The sequence below is a fragment of the Crocodylus porosus genome, unplaced genomic scaffold (assembly GCF_001723895.1).
Source record: "Crocodylus porosus isolate Cpor-Errol unplaced genomic scaffold, CroPor_comp1, whole genome shotgun sequence".
Classification (NCBI taxonomy): domain Eukaryota; kingdom Metazoa; phylum Chordata; order Crocodylia; family Crocodylidae; genus Crocodylus; species Crocodylus porosus.
Window position 1 is genome coordinate 4,706,431 of NW_017728950.1, and position 23,523 is coordinate 4,729,953.

The 23,523-nt window shown below is 43.5% G+C and overlaps 2 long non-coding RNA genes across 2 annotated transcripts in view; one reads left to right on the forward strand and one right to left on the reverse strand.

Annotated features, from left to right (window-relative positions):
• On the forward strand, positions 1-20,462 carry LOC109323763. Its single transcript, XR_002104750.1, has 3 exons — positions 1-115; positions 8,462-8,467; positions 20,449-20,462. It is a non-coding gene; the product is annotated as an uncharacterized LOC109323763 (long non-coding RNA).
• Positions 12,954-23,523, reverse strand: part of LOC109323762 — an 18,091-nt gene continuing 7,521 nt past the window's right edge. Inside the window, exon 3 of the long non-coding RNA XR_002104749.1 lies at positions 12,954-13,037. This is a non-coding gene — a long non-coding RNA (uncharacterized LOC109323762). The remainder of the gene's footprint in view (positions 13,038-23,523) is intronic.

Consider the following 23,523-nt stretch of genomic DNA (forward strand, 5'->3'; position numbering starts at 1 on the left):
TGTATAGATATTTAGAATTCATTTTACTATGATGATAGTGGCACTGGTGAGCTTCCAAACTGCTTTAAAATTGTAAATATATCAACAAAACGTTGGCCAACTGATCTCTTTCAATGTGTAGTGGTGTTTCATTTTAATTGTGGAAGAATGTGGATTTAAGGGTTTTAATGAAAGAATTTGGGGTTTTATCATAAAATTTGCAATTTTTAAACAAGGAATACCAGGATCCAGGCTAATGAGGCAAGTGGCAGGACCTGGGCAGAGGAGCCTGCCTAGGCCAGCACCAGGGACCCGGCTGCAGGGCAGATGAAATGCCTGATCTCCTAGCCATTTAGGGCCAGGAAGACACGCTTCAACAGTTCAAAGTAGGCCAGATGGCAGAGCAGGGGCACCAGAAGGCATGACAGAAGCTGCATAAAGGTGAACTGTGCAGCAACAGTCCACTGGCAGCTGGCACAGAGGTGCAAAAAGCTCTGCTGCAGTGCCCATACCACAGCCCAGGCAGCTGTGTGGTCTCCATCTGGGTCTGGCAGGCACACAGCCATGGGGCCACAAGTCCAAGGCAGCAGATACTGTTGCAGGTGGCAGCAGGTCACAGCCAGGCAGCAACCCCCACTGACAGACTGCTGCAGTAGATAGACTGTGCTGGGGCCAGTCTAGGTCAGGACTGCTTCAGCAGTGCAGTTGGCACAAGGATACCAACTGACGGGGCCTCAGAAGCTCCTGAGAGCAAGTTGCCCTGAGCTGCTCACCTGGGCAGTTTTTTATATTGCTGGGACCAGCACAGGTGTTGGCACCAGCCCCTAGCTTGCCATGGCTGAAGATCAAAGAGGAGCCGGGCAGGGTCAGTTTGCCCCAAGTGGCACAATTTGCCCACCGCCAAAGTGCATGATCAGGCACATGTGCTTAGGCAGAAATCTCTGGCACAAATTTGTGCTCTTCCTATTTAAGCTGCTGCAAGTGCAACTGCCTGCATGTGTGGATGTGCCCTGGGGGTGCATCTATACATGCAATTAGCACATAGCATGTAGCAGGGGCCAGCCTGCCACTCCAGAGCTGTTCCACCCTGGCTCAACGTGCTATACAGGGCATGGCTGGGGCACAAGGGGAACCTATACACATGATGAACCTCTGCTCCAATGTATGTTAATTAGCACGCATCAGAGAAGACTCAATTAATCTGCTGTGAGTCTGCTGGAGCATGCTAATTAGTATGCTCTAGCAGCCTCTCCATATGCATTACAATGTACACTGTTCCGCTGTAAGATAGTACTTGTCCCAGACAGTACTATTCTACAGTGAAGTTAATTAATTTATTGCACCCTAATACAGGTCCATGTGTAGACACTGATGCTTTATTGCAGAGCTAATTAATCAGCCCACCAGTAAAGCACGCATGTAAATGCACCCTGGAGGAGTTGTTTAGTATCTCCCTGTTAGGCACTAACAACATGTTTAGCATTGTAGCTAACAAAACAATAAAGGAAGTCCATTACTCCTATGAGCTTACAAGCTAAATTTTGACTTAGGAAAGGGTTCAAGCCACCTGACTATGCAATAGTGTACTTTGTTTTTTTCCTTGGAGTTCTGTCAGCCAAGTAGGCAGTCATGGGCCCCGCTTAACTTATAAGTTCCAAAATGTCAAAGTCTAAGGTAATATAACTCAGACCACCTGATATTTAGCTCTATGTACTATGACAGTTGTGGTTATTCAATAGATTGTTGTTTCATATGGAGTTACATGATCACTTTTTCATATGCAAAAAGCTTGAAATATTTCCACCAAATCAGTTGTCAGGGACTCTAAGCAGGCAGACCAGCCTGAACCAAGTACCACAGATGCCACACCTGCAGCAAGCCACAGCTAAAGAACCATGCCTAAATTTAAATCAGGAAGCATCCTGATTGGATGCTGGGAGCACCACTTACCCATTTAGCACCAGCTGGGGACCTCACTTTACGGGCTAGTCAACCGCTGTGCTGTGGCAAGCCTCCTGGTTTCTGACTCTAGCTCTGGGTTTATTTCTAGACTTCAGCTTTGAATTTCCCTGTGATTCTGGCTCCTGGCCCTTATTTGGCTCTGTTTTGGGACTTCACCCTGTGAATTGCCTCCCAGATTAATAGGTGGCAACTGACCCTGAATTGTGTTTTAGACTCTATTTCTGGCTCTCCCTCTGGATTTGGTATATGGCTCCTGCCCTTTGACCCAGACCAAGGCCCTTCTTTCCTTTAGTGGCCTAACCATTAGGCAAGACAACCTATACCCCAGTCCCTTATACCACTCAACACAGATTCTGCATACAATCTGACTAGATTTGTGATTGAAACTCAGTTCTTGAAATTGAGGCTTTATACAAAAGTCCAGTAATCACTTGTTTATGAAACTGTTATGATTACAAAAGCAAAATGAATTTGCTATGTAACTTGAATTTACTACCATTTCTCAAATGCTGCAACTTTTAGATTATTGAATTCAGAGTTGCTAGGCAAAATAAGCTATCTTTGAACATGGAGTGCAACTTAATTATTGACCAACTTCATGCATACACCACCTTCATTGTAACTGCCTTTCCATGAGGACCACCCCAAACAGGACTTATATATACTGTTATCTGCAGTAGGGGAGAAGCAAAGCTATCACCTGGCTGAGTTTTTCCCAATGAAAAGAGAATTACTGATGCACAACACATCTGAAAGCCAATCTTCCTTTATTCTATTATTTTTTTCTTTCTTTTTCCACAAAGAAAAATGAAAAAATTGAGATGGTGATTGTAAATAGCTACCCCAATTGCTGCTTAGCATTGCAAAAGTGAAGAGGCTTCAGCAACTAGTTTTAGGGAAACAGAGGCAGTGTACACATGTTTAAATCATTGGGAGAATTTTGCTGGGTTTGTTTTTTTTTTCTGGTAGGAATGCTTATTTATTCAGAGACAGCTGAAGAGATATTCAAATGCTGAAACTCTGAAGGGCACAGACCACACAGTGCTGACACTGTACAGCCAGGGAACCCCTGTGCAAATGTCTCAGCATGTTCACTAGCCTCCGCACCCAGTCTGCATGGAGACAGATGGTAGCAGTGTGAGGCGTTGGGGAGCATGGGTGGAGAAAGAGAGCACTTGGTCTTTCTTGGATTATTTTACTCCTGGGCTGGCCTTTTTTGCTCTGGGGAAAAATCTTGAATATCTGTACACCCATGGTTTCTACTAGGAGAGCAGTGATGCTTCCAGGAGAATACTAATATATGTACAGGGCAATAGACATATACCTGTGTGCAGGGTCAGCCCTGGTGGGGGGGGTTGATGAATCGGGGTGACTGCCCCAGGCCGCATGCTTTGGGAGGCCCCCAAAGAGCCAGGTAGAGTGGCGCAGCAATTCCATGCTGCTGTCGGCTTCACATCTGGCTGCTCGCCACCTCCCCCCCACACCACTGAATCCACTGCCAGCTTCCTTGTATCCAGGGGTGGGGCCCCGCACAGACTGATTTACCCCAAGCCGCTCACCCTGCTTGGGTCATCTCTGACTGTGTGCATCTTTCCTATGTTGTTAGTAGTGCAATCCCAGAACCCTCTCTATAAACAGACTTCCGTACAACAGGAAAGATGATAAAAAGGAATCCTTTGGCTTAATTGAATAGGACAAAAGTGTATGCAGTAAAATAAATAAATAAAACACTCAATGTCATAGAACCAAATTATCTGTTAAAATATCCTTATTCGGGACACAAATATCAGTATTCTCTCTTTAGCCAGATGAACTGGTTGGTGGTCATTGACAGGTAACTGCAAATTACCTCGTCAGTTGAGGAGTTTGCCACACACTGTCCAGATGTGATGTATAAGATACTTTTCTACAATAGAGATTACTGTGGCTGCTGTCACACAAGCTTTCAATCTGCTATTAGATGTATTTCCCTAGTGGATGTATTTTATTAGTATTTCTCCTTCCATCAAGTATTGGTACAGATAAAATATTTATAGATAGCATAAATATTAAGACATGCCTTTATAGAAGCATTAAAGATAGAAAGAAATGTTTGGTGGCCCTTTGGAGAACACAACAAAAAATTAAGAGGAAAGGATGCTCTTTTCCTTTCCCATGTTTGAAGCAATCCCCTTTTATTATTGTGCTGTGCCCAGTTTGAGAATTCAGAGGACTGGCTGCCCAATTGCAAAGCTATCTTCATTGTTTTGTGTTTAACATGTGGTCAGCAACTATTTCTCATTGCTTATTTTTTTCAATTTGCTGCTACCACTTCCATAAAGAATATTATAAACCAAGACACTTGGCAAATATAACTTGTGTGTTCATCCTCTGAGCAGTCTTCCTAGTAGTTAGCTCTTTATTTGGAATTATTTCCCATAAGAGATTGCATGCTCCAATGGTCTCTGACAAACAAGGCGCAGTTGCTGTAAATGTTGATATGCTGTTTTGTTTCGGAGTGCAACCACTGTTAATTTTAGTAAATAACGCCAATGAATCCTTAGTCTAAGCTTAGTTACATTTCTGATGGGTGTAACCATGCGAAAGGCAAAAGAACTTTTTTATTGCAGTTTTCTTTACTAGCAACGCTACTTATAAAAGTGAGTTAGGATGAAGAAGTGGATAAACTTTTTTTAAACTTGGTATTATGAGCTAACATAATTTTGTGCGCATGTTGAATCTTTAGGGGGTCCTGACAGACTCTATCCATTTTATTCTGAGAGTCCTTCCTTCTTTTTTTCAAGTTCATAAATTAACAGCAGGCCTGGTAGCACCAACTGAGGTAGCAGTTCTTCCTCAAATAAAAAAAATGATTCAAACAGCATCAGGCTAAAGAAACTGGAAAGAGCAAAAGAAGCAGCTGTGGTTTTTGTTATTATATTTATTATCATACACACACACAAGGCAGTTTTGCAGGCAGTTCTTAAGCAAGTAATCTGATTTTGTTGTAAAATACATGGCAAATAATTAGGCACAAGTGAAGTTATTACCAACATTTTGATTAGCTTGCTGTAAATACCACAAGTATTTACCAGTATTAATAAAAGATGATAGAGTTAAACGTTGTATTGTTTTGGCACACAATTTCATGGAACTTACAACCTCTGATAAAGAATGCTTTTAAATAGGATGCATCACTTGAGACTACACTATCACCAGCTTTCTAAAGATTTGTTTGATTTTATGAAAAACAGAGGGCCAAGGCTACTGGAAAGTAAGTTAGTATAAGAAAAATTAAGAATGAGTAAAGAAGAAAATAACATGGATTATCTAGAATTATCAGAATCACATAACTAATCTTCTTGCCAATAACGTATGTACATTCAATAGTACCATAAAAATTAAATTTTCCCTAACATTTTCTGATGCATCACCATCTCCTACATTTTTTTCTTCCTCTCTCTACATTTCTGTGCCTTTATTTTACAATATGGATTCTAGTAGGTTCCTGCCACCTCCTTCCACACTGCTAGCAATCAAGCTGCCCCTTCACCCGATCTTCTTTTTCTAAAGGGAAATAAAAAAAACCACTTAATACTGTCAAGACTACAGGACCTGCATTCACAGTGTTTAAACCACCCATGGACAGGCTCTATTTTGTAGTGCTAATGATTTGTTCACAGCAACCTGCTTTACATTTTTTACAGAGCTCCTAAACTGTGCAATTTAAAGAGAGAGCCCTACCAGGCACAATCACTCAGTCCTCTAAAATACCTCCTGCTCCTGTACGTTTCAAGAGCTGCATAAATATATGACATGTAGAACTCCTAGTACCCTGCTGATGCTCTGTTTCTTTGCAGGTTATGGGCTCTGGATCACATTTGACAACTTCTACAAGCTAAACTTTCTTGACCCCATTCTACTTGGTTATGACTTTATGCCAGATACTTCATCAGTCAGCTCTCTGGTCCAAAAGGGACATCCTTCTGCAGAACCCTTTAAAGCTTTCCAGTGGTATAATGTGTAGCAGGGCACTAAGGTGCCTGCTATTTTGAGAGCAGAGATAAGGACCCAAGTGCAGGTTGCCGGTCCAACCAGTTAATGAGGGTAAGGATTTACACGTGCCTGGTCAGCTGACCAGAAGGGGCAGGGCCTGGTGCCTATATATAAACCACAAGTCTGAGGCCAGGGTGTGTGGGCTGCTGGCTGCCAAGGGAGAGAGAGAACTCTGCCTATGTGAGTAAAGAGGAGAAGCTGGGCTGCACGAGCAGGCTGATACTGTGGAAGAGATGGAGTATCTGTCAGGTGGCTTGAAGGATATTACAGCTAAACGGCTAGAATTTAATGTTATAACCCAGAGGCTTATGCTTTGTGTTTGTGGTTTACACTGGAGGACCTGGTGAAGCTATTAGGGGTTGGAAGAGGCCTCATAGGGGCTTCACGGTAACATGGGGACCCTGGTGCCAGAGAAGGTGCAGAATCCAGGGGTGCACTGACCCTAGCCCTGAGGCAAAGGGGAGTGGAGAATCGGAGGCCAGGGAAGGCTGAGGCCACCTGAGCCCAGCAGGGGGTTGAGACCCCAAGGAGGAGAGTTGGGGCCAGGCATGGCTTCAACCACCTGAGCGCCAAGGTTGCGGTAACCCCAGTGCAAGGGGCAGTGTGATAAGTGCCCTCGAGGCAAAGGGGGGTGATGAGAAACCCCGAGGCAAAGGGGGCAGCAGTTGACGAGCGCCAGAGGGAACAGTGGTGAGACTAGGGCCACGGAGAGCCCAAGCGCCAGTGAGGGTGCACAGAGCGAGACTGACCAAACAACATCCGGTACAACTGCGAGGCTTGGGGCATGGTAAAGGGGTGGTTGGAGCCACGTATAGCCCATAAGGCTGGGGTGCCCAGGAACAGCCATTAGCAGAGCCAGGCTAATGTACAGGAGGATAACCGTGTCCAGGAGAACCGAAGAGGCAGCCTCCTTAATTACATAATTGCCATCAAAGACATGGCGGGTGAGATTGAGGGAGCATCGTAGACCGACTGGACACAGTATGGGCTGCTAGGGGAGAGCTCGGCCCCCTAGGGAGTTACTCCTGTTACATAATGCATATGACAGTCTTGCTTCCTTGTACATTTTTAAAATTGTTTCAATAACACTGAAAATTACTGAAAGATGCTGTAAACCGTTCACATTGTACATAATTCTTAGGCATAAATTTGGGGGCCATTACACATATTTTATGTCTAATGTTTTGTATGGTACAAACAGCCTTGAAATTATTGGGCTCATTTCACAGCATCAAAATGCTTTCCTCTCACCCTAGCAGAATGTACAGGATCCTGATAGATGAGATATCACAAAGTTGGAAGTTGGCTCTTGCTAACAATCTACAAATCTGGCCTTTCAGCCCATTATACAGCAGAATATGCTGTTGCCAATACTTTTTAAATCAATGTAATTGCCCACAGAATATTTGACTATACATAGCATGTCTTCTACACTAGTTTCTTTTAATACTGGTGGCACAGGCAAGGAGTGCACTTTCAAAACTCCCTAAAGTGATTTACTTTGAGACTCCCATTAAAGGCATGAAAAGCTGAACAAGCTAATGAAGAATATTTTGAAAATATTCCTACCATGTCTCCTGTAAAGCTATGGCTATTGAGTTACCTGACCATCATGGCATCAGTAAAGTCAGTCTAGGATCGCAGTGACAATAGTTCACACATTTAGCTTTCATGATTTGCTTTGTCTACCATATGTGATTTCAACATTTTATTCCACACAGCTGACAGATAAAATGAAGTAATCTTGTTGAATGCATTGTATACTTCATTTTCGCCCTTTCCATTCTATGCAGCATTAATTGTTAAAATAATACACTCCTTTAACATTTTAGTGTCTGCAAGAGGCTTTTCAAACTGACAAATATCCAATATTGTGTGTAGGGAAGTGCAGTCTCCTCTGGCATAAGAAGGTGGAAACCAAACAAGTACTTACAAGATGGAAGATAGAAAAATAAAGGAAACACTTGTCAGGTACACAAACAGCTGAATTATAGCTGTAGCTGGTGACTATTAACTTTAAAGTGCTAGCCCCAGAAAAACATGAAGAGAAAAATAAGTTCTTTCATGTGGTTAACCCTGCAATGGAAGAGCTTTGAGGCATCAGAAAATGAGCAAAACTCATATTAAGAGGAAACTGGGATGCTGGGAAAGAACGGGAAGAGGCTAGAAATTCCCTATAGTCAGTTACCTGAAATTGGAACAGTGTGACAATTCACTGATTCAGGGAGATCTTAGATGCAGATTCATCCAGAATTCTGTGGTGTAAAATAGGGCATGTAACTGATTATGGTCTGTGCATGAGGAGCTGATATTTGGAAGCCTACTGTCATGGCAACATACCCAGCTTGTTTACTCTAAGGTGGCTTGAATCCAAGGATGCTGTACATTAAGGAAGCAATCTCTTCACCCAAAAATACAGTGATATTTGGTGCTTACAAACTGATTGGCCTAGCGAGTTTTTTTTTTTTAATGAAATATTTATTAGCCATCTGTTATCTATTTAAAATTATTTATAAGTGCAATTGGAATATAAACCCATCCCAATTATAGAAAACAATCTGCTGGCACGCTTGATACTTGTAGCCAGGGGCACATGGTATTTTTGAACATCCATAGTCCTTAGTTGTTGTATTCAGTTTCTGTAAGTATCAAATAAGGTTATTTGAAGACTTTTTATTTCATGTATATTTGCTTTTGTAATGAAACACATCTAAAAATATTTCAGTTAATGTCTGTAATTGTAACATAGCAGTGCACTTTGTTATTTAATGTTATTTATTATAGGTGACTGTATAGTGTTTTGTATATTTCATGGATTTCGCATTTACAAGAGTGTTTAAGCTTTTTATTCTGCTTCCCATTCTTCAACATGTAAAGCTCTTTATACTAGATAGGTATTGATTGGTAGAACAGACATAGTGGAAGATGTAATTTCACAGAATCTGATGTTTAAAGAAGAATCAAAAGGAAATGTCAAATGTGTATTCTAGGGTGGAATCCAGTCTTATTCATCAACAAAACTAGAAAGATATATTCTCCAGATTCATATTATGCTAAATTTGTAACTAACTTTAACATACATTTTAAAAGAAAGTTAATGTTACATCATTAAGCGCTCAAAGCAAGATTAACAAAAAAAGTTTGTGTAAATTCCATCTTGTTTGTCCCCATTTAGGTGCCTTAAAGTGGCCTAATTTTTATAGGTATTATGATTAAAGTTGAATGAGAATATTCATAATGTTGAGAACTTTCCTATTCTGAACAGTTTCATCTCTATATGAAGTTTGCTCATTTTCTGATGCCTAATAACTCTTCCATTACAGGGAGAAGAAATTGTTTTCTTCCATGTTGGCTGACTTGCTGGAGAGGGCTTTAAAACTAGGTGCATCAGGGAATGGGTATGCAGACAGGAATGCAAGCTGGAAGACAGCCAAGCAGGAAGGACATAAAGAGGGCAGTCAGGGAGGTCTTGAGAGGCTGGAATGAATTTGGGGTGGCAGGGAACAGGGGGTTACCAATGGGGGACTTGTATGTCTATGCACAAATGCTAAAACTATAGGGAATAAACAGGAGGAACTAGCACTCCTGCTAGCAAATAGGGAACGCAATCTTGTCAGAATAACAGAGACCTGGTGGGATGCCACGTATGACTGGGCTGTATGCATAGAGGTCTACAGGCTGCACAAAAAGGATCAGGTACAGAACGAGGTGTAGTTCTTTATGTAAAGGAATGTTATGCCTCCTTGGAGACCCAAATTGTATCAAGAGAAGAGTGACTCAAGACCCCTGTGGGGGGGGTGGTGAGGAGAAGGGGACTTTGATGGTAGGCATCTAGTACAGACCACCACACCGGGAGGAGATGGATCTGGAATTTTCCAGAGAACTGATGAAAACTACACATTCAAGGGACATGATTGTCATGGGTGGCCTTAATTACCCTGACATGAGAGGAGCACTCAGCCACATCTGACCCGTCACATAGGTTTTTTACCTGTATGGAAGAACTTTATTTAGTACAGGAGGTGAATGGGCAACGTTTTGTTGGATTTGGTTCTAACCAAAGGAGATGACCTGGTGGTAGATATACGAAACTACAGATTGAGGGTCAGCTGGGACATTGTGATCATGAGATGATAGCATTCACTACCTGTTGTAGGGCAAGGAAGTCCACTAGTAAGGCAGAGGTGCTTGACTTCAGGAAGGCTGACTTGAATGAGCTTAGGAAAATAGTAGGAGAGACCCTATGGGAAGAGGGACTGGAGGGGAAGGGAGTTCAGGAAGAGTGGTCATTTCTCAAACTGTGAGAGAAACTGGCAGAAGGCATGATGCTGAAGGATAGCCAACATGGTTTCATTGTGGCCATATCATGTCTGGCCAGCCTCACCTGCTTCTATGATTAAGTAACAAACCACTTAGGTGTGGGAGACATGGTAGATGTAATATACTTGGATCTTAAAAAGGCTTTCAATATGGTCTCCCATGATGCTCTTATAAAAAAACTGAGGGATTGTGGGCTGGCAGAGTCAATGGTCAATGGGTTGGGAACTGGCTAAGGGGTTAACCCAGAGAGTGTTAGTGGATGGGTCTGTATTGGATGAAGAAAGAATAAATGTAGAGTGCTTTATCTGGGGAGAAGTAACTAGCAACATGAATATAGGTTAGGTGGTGATATCCTGGACAGCATGATGGCTGAAAGGGACCTAGGAGTTATGGTTGATCACAGAATGAACTTGAGCCACCAGTGTGATGCTGTAGTCAGCAGAGCTAACAGCATACTGGGTGCATTAGCCACTACATCACGAGCAGGGCTAAGGAAATGATATTTCCTTTCTACTCATCATTGGTGAGACCTCAGCTGGAGTACTGTGTCCAACTCTGGGCACAGCACTTTAAAAAAGATGTGGAGAATCTTGAAAGCATCTAGAGAAAGGCCACAAGAATGATCAAGAGCCTGGAGGACACATCTTATGAGGAAAGACTAAGGGATCTGGGACTGTTCAGTCTGGGGAAGAGAGAAGACTGAGGGGGTAATTGGAGGCTGTCTATAAGTATGTAAACGGTGAATATATTGGGAGCTGAGAGAAAAACAACGGCCATAAGCTGTTAAAGAATGGTTTAAGGTTGGATGCAAGGAATAACTTCTTTATGGTAAAGGTGACCAGAATCTGGAATAGACTTCCGAAGGAGGTGGTGCAGTCACCAACCTTGGAAGTCTTTAAGACGAGACAGGACAGACCCAATACCAAAGATGTAATACATGGCTCTGGACTTCCCTTTATACCATGTGCCGTGCCTCACAGATGGCATCGCTATATGGCATTGGCCCCACACTAGGCCCTATTACATTCCAGTCTGATATGTCAGACACTGTCCTGGATCCCTCCTAAGCAGGTGGCCTAACCTCCACTGTCACAAGGGGCTCCAAACTCCCTAGAGGCCTTGCCCTCTCAGCAGTGGCCCCCTCTAGGACCTTTGGCCACACAGGCCCTGGTCTCACTACTAGGCCAGTCAGAACTCTAGGCTCCTGGCTCTGGAGTGGGCACTCTGGCCCTTTGACAGTTCTGATCCTGGCCTCAGCATTGACCAGTCAAGGATTTCCTGGCTAAGTTCCTGAGCAGCTACCTCTCTTCCGCTAATACAGGTCTGCCTTCTTGGGCCCCTCCAAACACTGCTCATTCTCTCTCTAAAGCTAGCCTATGCACAGTCCTTCAGGCCTACCCATGCAGAACCTACTCTACCCAGCCTCCTACTCACATGCTCCCTCACTGGGGCCACTGCACCATGCCCTCACTGGGGCTACTAGGCTTTATACCCCTTGGGCCTCAGGCCTGATGATATGCCTGCACACCTTGCTTGTCCCCTCTATGGGGTAATCCACCAGGTCATGGGGGATGAGGCTATATGGCAATCCATACTCACCTTCCACTAGGGAGGCACTGGTGTGGCATTTCCTAGAGATCACCCTGCCACAGGAAACCCCACCACACCACCCAACTCCAGTAAGGTGTGTGAGAGAGAGAAGGAGCCACCAGGCTCCAAAGCTCCCGGGCTAATCAAAGGCTCAGCGGCCCCAGGTCCTCAGCCCCAAGGAGCCCGGCAGAAATCTCCCTTACTGAGGTGTGTTGGGAAGGGAGAGGCAGAGAACTCCTGCACCAGTATAAAGAAGAGCCTGGGAGAGGAAAGCAGGAGGAGCACGGGACAGGAAAGAGGAGGAGGAGGAGTGAGCCGGCACATGCTGCAGGGAACTCTGAAAGCGATGTGGAGTGCTGGTAGGAGACTCTTGCAGAGAGTAACATCCCCAGCAGAGGTTTACAGCTAAGTCTACTGGCCCTGCAGGGAGCAGAACTGTTTGTTTACATGCCGGGAGCTGGAGCCTGGCAGGGAGAATAGTACCGTAATAACCCTAATAGAGAGGCAATATTGACTTTCATGGTACCATAATGCATGTAAAAGTGACACAAGCCAATAAGATGGACTCAAGGTGCTAAAAGAAATCATGGCGATCTCCACAAGAGGCTTTCAGAGGGAGCAAGAGAGAGAGAAAGAGAGAGAGAGCCACCGAAGAGGGACTGACCACAAGAAGGTCAATTTTGGTTTAGATTGTGGCTGCAAACAGCAGGAGCAGTGACACAGGCCGGGAGAGCCTTCTCTGTTTTCTTGTTTTCTTTTTGGTCTTTTGTTGGTTGTTTGAGTGGAACAGAGGACACGTGGCTGGACCAGCTGGCTGGCTAGATCCTGGTGGAATGGGAGAGGGTGTAGGGCTGGTGGAGCCCTCAAGAATGTGGGACCCCACAGGATGTCAGTGAGACTACTAATTGGACTACACGTGCAGGTACATGAACCAACTCCATTAACGTCAAGTCGTGGCAGGTGAAACGGGGGTGTGTAGATTATCAATTAGAACCAATAACACCCTAGTCGAGCAGCAGACGGCGCCCTACAGGTCTACAAGGGACTGCAATACCTGACAAGGTGTAGTTTTTGGTCATTTCTCAGGACCGGGAACCTCCTCCATCCTTATAGTTCCTACCCTTAACCTCCAGGTGTTCTGGGAGCAGCAGCTCCAGATGGGCAATGTTGTCTCTTTGGCTCCCTGCAGCAACTGCCAGCTCAGTCTTAGGGCCTGGGTTTATATTGAGACTGCCCGGCCTCATCCTGCAATCCAGGAGCCCTCCTGCAGTCAAGTGATTGCCTCATTAAGCTGCCCTGCACCTGCTGGCTGCTCCAGACCCTGCTTAAGCCTTTTAAAGTGGCATACAACAAAGGTGCCCTACCATGCTGTAGCAGGCACTAGGGTGCTTGCTACTGGTAATGGTGACAGGGGCTTAGCTGCCAGTCAGCAGGGCAGCACAGGTGAGGGTTGCTGGGGCAACCAATTTGGTCAGCTGGCCAGAAGGGGGCAGGGTCTGGCCTTTATAAGCAGTCAGGCTGAGGCCAGAAGGCAGTTCCCCTCTGGCAGCCTAAGCAGCAGGAGCTCTGCTGTAGAACAGAGCAGAGCTGAGCAAAGCAGGGCAGAGCAGCCTGACCCCCTGAGCGCCTGCCTGATGGTATGGGGTGGAGAGAACCCTGACAGGGAGGTATGAAGGAGAGCCGGGACGGCGCAGAATTTATGTTATAGCCAGGAGGCTTATGTTATGTCGCCTGCAAGGCACCCCAGCCGCGCCCAGCAGTAGCAGGGACCGGACGGCCAGCACCACCGGCCCCACACGCACCGCGTGGGCGATTGATCGTCAAGCGACGCTCAGACAGGCGTAGCCCCGGGAGGAACCTGGGGCCGCAAGTGCATTCGAAGTGTCGATGATCAATGTGTCCTGCAATTCACATTAATTCTCGCAGCCAGCTGCGTTCTTCATCGACGCACGAGCCGAGTGATCCACCGCTAAGAGTTGTCCAGTTTGTGTTTCCACAGGCCTCTTTTCCGTGGTATGCCACCTCACCCCAGGGCAGAAGCCAACACCTGGTTGGCTCATGGCTTTATGTTTTCTGTTTGGTTGTTTGTCTAACACCAGAGGACCGGGTGAGGCTGTAGAGGTTGGAGGAGGCCTCAAGGGAGCTCCCCAGTAGCGTGGGGGTTCCTGGTGCCCTGGGACGGCACAGCAATTGGGTGCCAGAGAAGGCACAGCAGTTTGGCACCAGGGTGGCTCTGCGTTTGGGGTGTCGTGACCCCAGCCCCATGTGGGTTGTAGTCGGAGAAGCTTAGTGGGGCGTATGACCCTGAGAAGGGGGTCTTGGGAGCCAGGCACGGCTATGGCCACCTGAGCCCCGGTCGCGTGAGCACGAGATAGACCTCCATGTGGGCGAGCGCGAGTAGAGCCCGAGGGAGGGACATGCAAGCGAGAAGCCCGGTGGGGTACGACATTCAGGGGACACTGAACCCAGTCCCATTAGAAGGGGTCAGGAAGGCCCGGTAAGGCGGAGGCCGCCTGAGCCCGATGGTAAGGAGCCCGAGTCGGGAGTAAGACCCAGAAGGAGGGTCAGGTGCCAGGCACGGCTATGGCCACCTGAGCCCCGACTGCAGGGATCATGCGGTAATAGGCCCCAGTGCGGGTTGGCGTGAGCGCAGGAGAATGTGGGAAGCGCGGAGAGACAGGCCCCAGCGGGGGCACTGTCTGTGCGGGAGAAGCCCTAGAAAGGGGGCAAGCCTATTGAGAGGCCCCAGAAAGGGGGCAAACCTTATCGAGAAGCCCCAGATGGGGGCGAGCTTAGTGAGAGGCCCCGGGAGAGGGTGAGCGTATGACTAGAGAGCCTGGTGAGGGCAAGTACCAGACTAGAGAGCCCAGTGAGGGCAGGCATACGACTAGAGCCTGGTGAGGGCCAGTACAAGATTAGGGAGCCCGGTGAGGGCGAGCGTACGACTATAGCCCGGTGGGGACGAGTATGGGAATAAGGAGCCCGGTGAGGGTGAGCATATGGTCAGGGGCTTTGGGGAGGGCCACTAAGGAAGAGTATAGACACGATAACGTCCGGAGCACCTGAGGCTTGGGGTGTGGTATTGGGGGTGGAAGGAGCCACGCGATGCCCATAGGGTAGGGGGGCACCAGAATCTATTCCTATAGAGCAAGGACCAGAAGGGTAAGAGCACCGGGTCCAAGGGGTCGTGTAAAGACAGCCTCCCATTAATATTATACAACCATCAAAGTCGTGGTGGGCGAGAATGAGGGTGCTAAATAAACAACTTGGCACGGTAGGGACGCCAGGAGAGATCACGGCAGCTCCTGGGTCCCCATGCCGTGACACATGCCTATCCCTCACATTTTAGTGAGTTTTAACTATAAGGAAAGTAAATACATATTTTGAATCCCAAGGTTATTTTAGAAAGCAGAGTCTGAAACCACATTTTTTAAAGGGCTTATTTTAAATTATTTTTTACTTGGAGAAAAATTAACAGATTTACTTGTAAATTCTTTAAAAATATTCCATGTTCAAATAGCATGTGCCATAATTTTGGAAAGATATAGTATATACAAATACACACAATAAATACACGTTACTATCAATTTTAAATTTGATTTTAAGCACAAAACTCAGTCCAAGTTTAAACTATGGATTCTCAGTTGTGATTCTCAGTTCCAAACTATGCCACTCTGAATAATTATAATTACCTTTCTGTGTGAAGTATTTACAGAATCAAGCTATCGCAATGTATGTACAAGTGACTCATCTGCATCTACAGTATCAAAGGTATTTCTAAGACGCTGTTTTCTGTGATTTCTATACATACACAATTTCCCATTTAAATACCTACCTTTGTATATGCAAACAGAAGCAGCTACAAATTTTCCATGTGTATTTCTGAATGCCTTTTGAAATGTATTCATCTGCAGAGGCAGCAGAGAGAGATAATTACAAAAATTTGAGTCAGGAAAAAAGACAAGCAGAACAATGATGGCCTGTACTGAAGGAAAAAAAGGTGTTGGGTTGGTGAAGAAAATATGTGAATATATATACAGGAAACAAACTAGGCCTCAAAACATTTTTTCTGGGTTGATTTCAAAGTAATCTACTCTTTTCTGCATTTGTACTTTTAAATTACCCACTGGTTCTAATCATGTTTCTTCCAAGATTCCTTCTGTGATGTATTTGGAAAACACCTGTAATTAATTAATTCATCAAACCAAACTTCCCTGACAGGTAAATATTTTAGAATCCCCCTATCTAAGCTGTAGATGTGCTGAATATGAAACACATGTTGTCTAATACAAAGTACATTGATTATAAGGTGAAAGAACTTACACAGCTTAAAAATTCGGTTGGCATATTGGCCAGATGAACTACAGACAGCTACACTGCACACACTCTCATAATATTCTTTTTACAACCTCATTCATGATTTGAAGAGAGCAGTCCTTTCGTAGAATGAAAAATCATTCATGCTTCCTCAGATCTGAACTTCTTATTTTACAATCCATTCTAAGAACTGCCTAGGCAGATCGCATAGGACTGAAGTCAGAGGTGAATCCTTTCTGTTTTGTTTAGTAATGCAAATGAACTAGATATTCATCAGGAGGCTTTTTGTACAGTGTTAAATGTCATCACTATGGAATAACATGTTGTTTGTTATGATAAAACATAGGCATATTTTCTGGATTCTTATTATTAAGGAGCAGATGCCAATCAAACTACACAGAAGCGATAGGAAAGTGTAAAAATTATTATTTATGTATCATTGTAAGTCAATCTCTATATTATGATGTGACCCCCTTGCTGGAAGAATTATACAAAAATCGTAACAAAACATAGGTCTGGTCCTGAGGAACTCATAAAATATGCCAAAGGATCTCAAAGGCAAAAGAAACAAAATAATAACAACATTTATAAAAAGGCTTCCAATCTCTCATTCAAGAAATAAAATTGATTTAGACAGTAATGGAGTAATTGTACAACCTGATTGTAATGTTTAGTATTAAATAATAAAAATCGTTTCCATAAACATATGTGAGTTATTTTAAACATAGAAAGCATTGGCCTAGTTGCTCAAACCCTTCCCTCTGTTAACAAGAAAAGGAGTGACTTGGTGTCAATTGAAACCTGAACATAATGGAAGCCCAAGGTAATTTTTTTATTCATCAACATACTCCCAAAAGGTGAGTTTTTATGTGTTGCTCAGACCTTTCATATAGTTTTGCCTCACTGAGTTTTATAATGCTGCTAACTTTGTAAGCACTTTGTCCTATAAAAGTAGAATCACAGCAACTAGAGTCAGCCAATAGAGACCAAGAGGACCCAAGAGACACTATTAAATTATTCTATTGTTTTTAATGTTTGGGTAGATCAAGTTATTATGAGAGAGCTAAAACAAGTGTGCCCTGCATATGATAGTAAACTGTATCACATATTAATTTAAATAATATCTGAAACACAAATTTTGATTTTGGGTTTTGAATCCCATCAAACTTTAAGTGTGTTGCTTAGACTCAAAGTTTTGAGTCAAACTTTTTTCTTTTTTAGCTCTAGACAATTAGTAAAGGCCATGTAAAAAAAGCAAAGCAAACATTCAGCATTACTAAAAAAAAAAATAATAAAGATGCATTAGCAAAGAGCACAAATGGACCAAATTCTGCTTAACAACAGCAGCCTAAACTATATGAGTTCCATGTGCCTTTCAACTACTGAGGTGGGAAATTTAATCACTGACATAAATCTCTTAACTACAGTGACTTCACACTACAGATTAGAACTGGGTAATTTTTATTTGTTTAATGGCAAATAGTAAATTCATTAAATGAAATTTCAGAAGTCTGGTACTATTTGCAAGATTCCAGTTAACTTCAGTGAAATGTTTCCACTGGAAAAAAATGGGGATACATATTACTAAACATTTTATTTTACCATTTTAATAATGAAGTACTTTATTTTAGAAATGTCAAATCACTGTGTTTTAATATTTACATTTTTCAGTATCTTATTTTGAAATGTCTCTATTTAAAAATGGACATAAAATTAAGTTTTAAAAAGATTTTTTTAAAGGGTGAATGACCCCCAAAACAAAGTAAGGGATTCTGTTTGGGATCAAAAGAAAGTTTCTTGTTTCTGTAAAATATTTGGGTTGTGGGGGAGAGTGGTATTTTAGTTTCCTAAGAAAAACACCTTCAAAAGATTTCTGTTTTGATTCAAGACTTCCCCTCACCACCAATTTAACCACTGAACTCAGAGTTACATGATAGTACCATATTTACTTGAATCCAAGACGACTTTGAATTCAAGATGGCCTCCCAGTCATTAGATTCTATACATGAAAAATCTATATATTTGTTATAATTTTCCATGCGTAGAATGTAATTATTGGAGGGTCATCTTAAATTCACCCCCCACCCCACAGCTGCAACAGGAAAAACAATGGCAGGGAGGTAAACAGTGGCAAGGGGGCAGGTATCATAGTATCATAGTATCATAGTGCTTAGGGTTGGAAGGGACCTAAACAGATCATCAGGTCTGACGACCGGGCAGGAATGAGTGCTGGGGTCATAACACCCCAGCCAAATATCTTTTCAGCCTCCTCTTGAAGACTCCCAAATAGGAGAGAGTACCACCTCCCTTAGGAGTCCTTTCCAGAGTCTGGCAGCCCTAACTGTGAAGTAATGCCTCCTGATGTCTAGCATGAACCTTCTTTCTAACAATTTGTGGCTGTTATTCTTAGTAACCCCTGGTGGTGCCTGGGAGAACAGAGTCTCACTCAATTTCCACTGGCCCCCCTGGTGAGTTTGTAAATGGCCACCAGATCCCCTCTCAGCCTTCTCTTGTGGAGGCTGGATAGATTCAGGACCTTTAGCCTCTCTTTCTAGGGCCTGACCCACTGCCCCTTGACCATGTGACTGGCCTTCCACACTCACCAGATTGCCAAGCCTGTCCTGTAGGGGCCCCACGTTGCCCACTGCCTTCTTCTTACTCTCTATGTATTTGAATTAGGGATAACTTTATGTTATCCCTAATTCTGGTCACTAGCCCTAGCTCCATCTCTGTTTTGGCCTTCCTAACAGCCTCGCTGCAGTCACAAGCAACAGAGGTGTAATCCTCCTTGGTGATAGCCTCTTGCTTCCACTGTTTGTACACCTCCTTTTTTGCCCTCAAGCATTCCTGGATGCCTTTGCCAAGTCATGGTGCTTTTTTTAGCACTCCTGCCCACCTTGGTGTGCATTGGGACTGACTCTCTTTGAGCTCAGAGGATTGTCTCCCTGAATAACAACCACCCGTCTTGGACTCCCATCTCACTGAAGCTCCAAGACCCCAATGCTTCTCGTACTAATCTTAGTTAATTGAAGTCAGCTCTCCTGATGTCAAGGACTTTTGCTTTACTGCTTGCTTTCACCACCTTGCGCTAGATAGGAAATTCCAGCAGGCAAGATCACTGTCACCCAACTGGTCAAGTAACTGCAGACCCCTCACCAGGTCATAGCCTGTAGCAAGGACTAAGTCCAGCAAGGCTTTTCCCCTGGTGGAACTATGCACCTCCTGGGTTAGGTGGTGGTCCTGTATCCTGGCTAGGAACCTATGTGAGCAGTCAGACCTGGCTGACTGCTCCTCCCAGCATGTGTCTGGGTACTTTAGGTCACCCATGACAACCACATCCCTTGACTTAACTGCCTCTGAGCTGACCTGAGAATTCCAGGTCCAGATCCATCTCATCCGCCTGGTGAGGCGGTCTGTAGTAGATGCTCACTATCAAGTCCTTTTCCCCATGACCCCCTTGTATTCTTACCAAGAGTGCCTCAGTTTTACCCTCCTCTGACCCCATTCTGACCATCGAGAATGTGTATTGCTGTCTGATGTAGAGGTAGAAGGGAGAAGCAGCAACTTGAACCCTCTCAGGGCAGGCAGGAGGACAGATACAGCAGAGGGAAGAGGCAGTGCAGATCAGAGTGAAAGGCAGAAGTCAGCAACAGAGCAGGGGAGGGGGACAACAGCTGGACTCTGATGCTGACACAGAGCCCAGGTTAGGGCTGGAGGCAGAGGCACAGCAGCCACCTGCCCCTGCCTCCTCCATTGGCCATGTACTCAAACCCAAGACAAGGGGTTCCCCCTCCCCCATGTTGAATGTGGGGGAAGGGAATCATTTTGGATTTGAATACATTCAAAAAAAAAAAAGAGTCCACTTTATAAAAACCAGAACCTGCAGTCTTTAAACATGCAAAGAATGACTATCAGTATAATATAGACACATGCTAAAGAATAGAAGCATGCTAGTATTCCAATGCTAGTAACCAATTATTTTGTATATTGACCAAGAGAACATGAAAAAAGAAGTAGAGGCTAGCCTAAAATGAAACCTTTTCAGCTTTTCTGTGAAAATGACAATTTAAGCAAAATATTGACACACATTGAAATATTTTATTTGTTTTCGTTTTTATTCTTTCTCTTTTTACCCTTCCATTGTCTTCTCCAACAATTGCAATTGAAATATCATTCCAAAATTTTCATGAAATTGCACAAAATAAATATATAGAGTTTTTTTGAGATTTTACCATTGTTGGAAAGCTATATATATATATTTATATATATAAATAAAATATAATCTGGCATGTATTTAGGAGTAATTTGATCAATCTAAAAAATAAATTTCCCCTAAAAGCCCTATTTAATGGAGAGATTTTGACCCGCTCTATTAATAAGGGGTCTCTTCTACAGTTAGTATAAATGTGGATCCTGCAAATGTTTCAAAATAAAAAGGAAACATAAATTTTAATTTGCCATCTACTTACCTGCTAAGAAAAAAAATATACAAGGTTCATGATGGTATGCCTAACTAACGCCAGCTACTATAGAGCAAAAACAAGCTATCCAAAGATAATAGTTTAATAAATTACACCCTCACTTATCTTCAAAGTGAAAAACAAAATGATGAAGTAGGCATTTTGGAAGCCTAAGTGCAAGGGAAACATCCTTAACAGTGCAAAACTGTAAAAATAGTGCAATCATTAAACTCCAGGAAAGTGTGAAACAGAGTGAAAACTAAAACTGTTATTAAAATAAAATGAAAAAAGAAATCCAATTTAGGAAGGAAGAAACCTGATCTTTAAGAGATAATTAAATTAAAGACTCCCGCAATCTCGTTCCCTCCCTGCCATCTCCTTTGTGTGTCTATGAGTGGAAAATTTGAAAAGACCTCATTTTTATTGTGATGACAAATGGAACCAAATTTCAAAATCACTTCATCTTTCACATTTACAGCCAATCACATTATGGAGGGAGCAGAGTTAGCTTATTTGTGCTGCAGGTTTAATAGTTTATATATAATAATACAAATGCAACTGAAGAAAGACAAAATAAAGGAGATTTATATATAGAGGTGAGAGTCCAAACTAATTCTACTGGGTCATATTACCTCCTCTTTTACATCAGGACAAACACAAACAAGCCTTTCCTTTAGGTGGCATCTGGACTTTCACTGCTTTAACAGCAAAATATATTTGATCCACTGTTCAGTGCGTATTAGGGAAGGAAAGGACATTGTCTGATACCACATTTGTGCTGGTATAATTTTTTTTTACACAGAGGGAAGCAAATAGATGTTCATAGACTTCATAGACATTAGGGCTGGAAGGGACCTTGGAAGATTGAGTCCAGACCCTCACCCGAAGGGCAGGAAGTCAGCTGGGGTCATAGGATCCCAGCAAAATAAGTATCCAATTTGCTCTTGAAGGTGTTTAATGTAGGTGCTTGAACCACCTTCGATGGCAAGCTGTTCCAGACCGTGGGGGCTTGGACAGCAAAGAAATTCTTCCTTATGTCCAGCCTGAAATGGTCTTGCAGCAGTTTATAGTTCCTGACTTTCATCTTGCCACATTAGTGGCATGACAACAGGTATTAATAAAATTGTGCCACTTTACTGCATGTGACTTCTATTTGCTCTGTGGTGGGAGAATATGGACATTCCAGAGCTACCTGCAGTCTCCTGCCAATGAAAAGATGCTCAAGGGGACTCACTAGGCTTTACCTTGTGTAGGATTGGGCTCCTCAAGCCCCTGGAATTCCTACTTGGCTTTCCCTCCATAGGTGTGGAAAGCTTGCAGGCATTCCAGCATGGGTCAGTGGTGGGGAGGGGAGCAGAAGCTAGGTGATCCCTGGTGCCCCATGCCTCCACATGGGCACCCAGGCTGATCCATGTGTCCTCATGAAGCATTGTTCAGTGCAGGTCCCAGCATGGGGGCTTAGGGCTCCTGGGATTCCCTGGTTCCCATGCCCTATCCCAGCAACAGGACCCATGCTGATCCACACTTCACAATGAGGTACAGGTCAAACAGGTTCATTTGTAGAGGCATGAGGCACTAGAAATTACTCAGCTGCCAAGCCACTCCACACTGCCCAATGCCAGGACCCACAGTAACCTGTGCCTCTGTGGGCACATCTATATGTGGTCCTGACTGAGCAGTTAGTACTGCACAGTCCCGGTAGTGCATGGGTAGCAGTGAGCTCTTACACAGTAATTCATTGCTACTGCGCAGCATCATGGTTAGTGCCTGCTTATGCTACATCACCGTAGCATCTTATTTAGATGTGTTCTGTGTGAAGTACATGTCAGTACGGATCCTGGCAAGGAGGCACAGTGTGGCATGGGAACCAGTGAATTCATGCCACAGCTGATCTGCTTTGGTTTGGCAATGTCTACTTCTACCCTTAATCTTAACTGGAGAACAACCTTACCTAATTCAATTCTGGAGCATCCCCTGAACAGCAACAGATAACTGTGTTGTAGTTTTCTAATATGGGCAACTATGAACCAGCCAGGGACTGATTAGAGACCTAATTCATTCTACATATGATTTACAATAAGACAGATTAGAAAGCAGGTTTATTTCCAGAGGTGACAAGCTAACACATTACCATTGTTTAACCTTAACCCAGACAAGAATGTAATTTAGTTTTTAAAATGATAAATATTTCTATCGCTACATTTTTACTAATTGTGACGCTAAAAGATTCTTTCATAGGCTCATTGCTACCGTGTTCTTTTTATATATTAAAATACCAAAAACTAATTGTAAGGGCACAGAGCGGGGTACTGAGGGGATGAACCAATTAGAAAGTAGACACAAGGTTAATATAAAAGCGTCAGTCCCATTTTTTAAAATAGGTTTTTATTTCAGAAGACGCATAGATCATAAGTACAATTGATAAAGCATATTAACATTGTGCATCACCATGATGCTGCATGTCAGAAATCATATTCTAAATCAGTGCTATGAGAAAAGGCAAGAAAAGGAAAGACTAATATGGAATGAAACACAAGAACAAGATTAACTTAGCTCTGTAGAATGAAAGAGGGGATGAGGTCATTCCAATGTGGAGGGAGTGTTCCTCTCCAGTTAAGTGAAGGCTAAGGATAATTAAATGGGAAGTTCAGCCCAAAGACATCTCTGACCTGACAGTTCCAAAATGAAACAGTAAGCTAGGGACAGAAGATAAGATGAACTGCAACAATGATTTCACTTACATATTAACATATCAAGCCTGAGAGCCTATGTCAAAATATTTTTTGATGTTTGCATAACTCCATTAACAGGAGTGGGCTTGCTTACAAGATATTCCAGATCCAAGAATGTCGGAATCTTG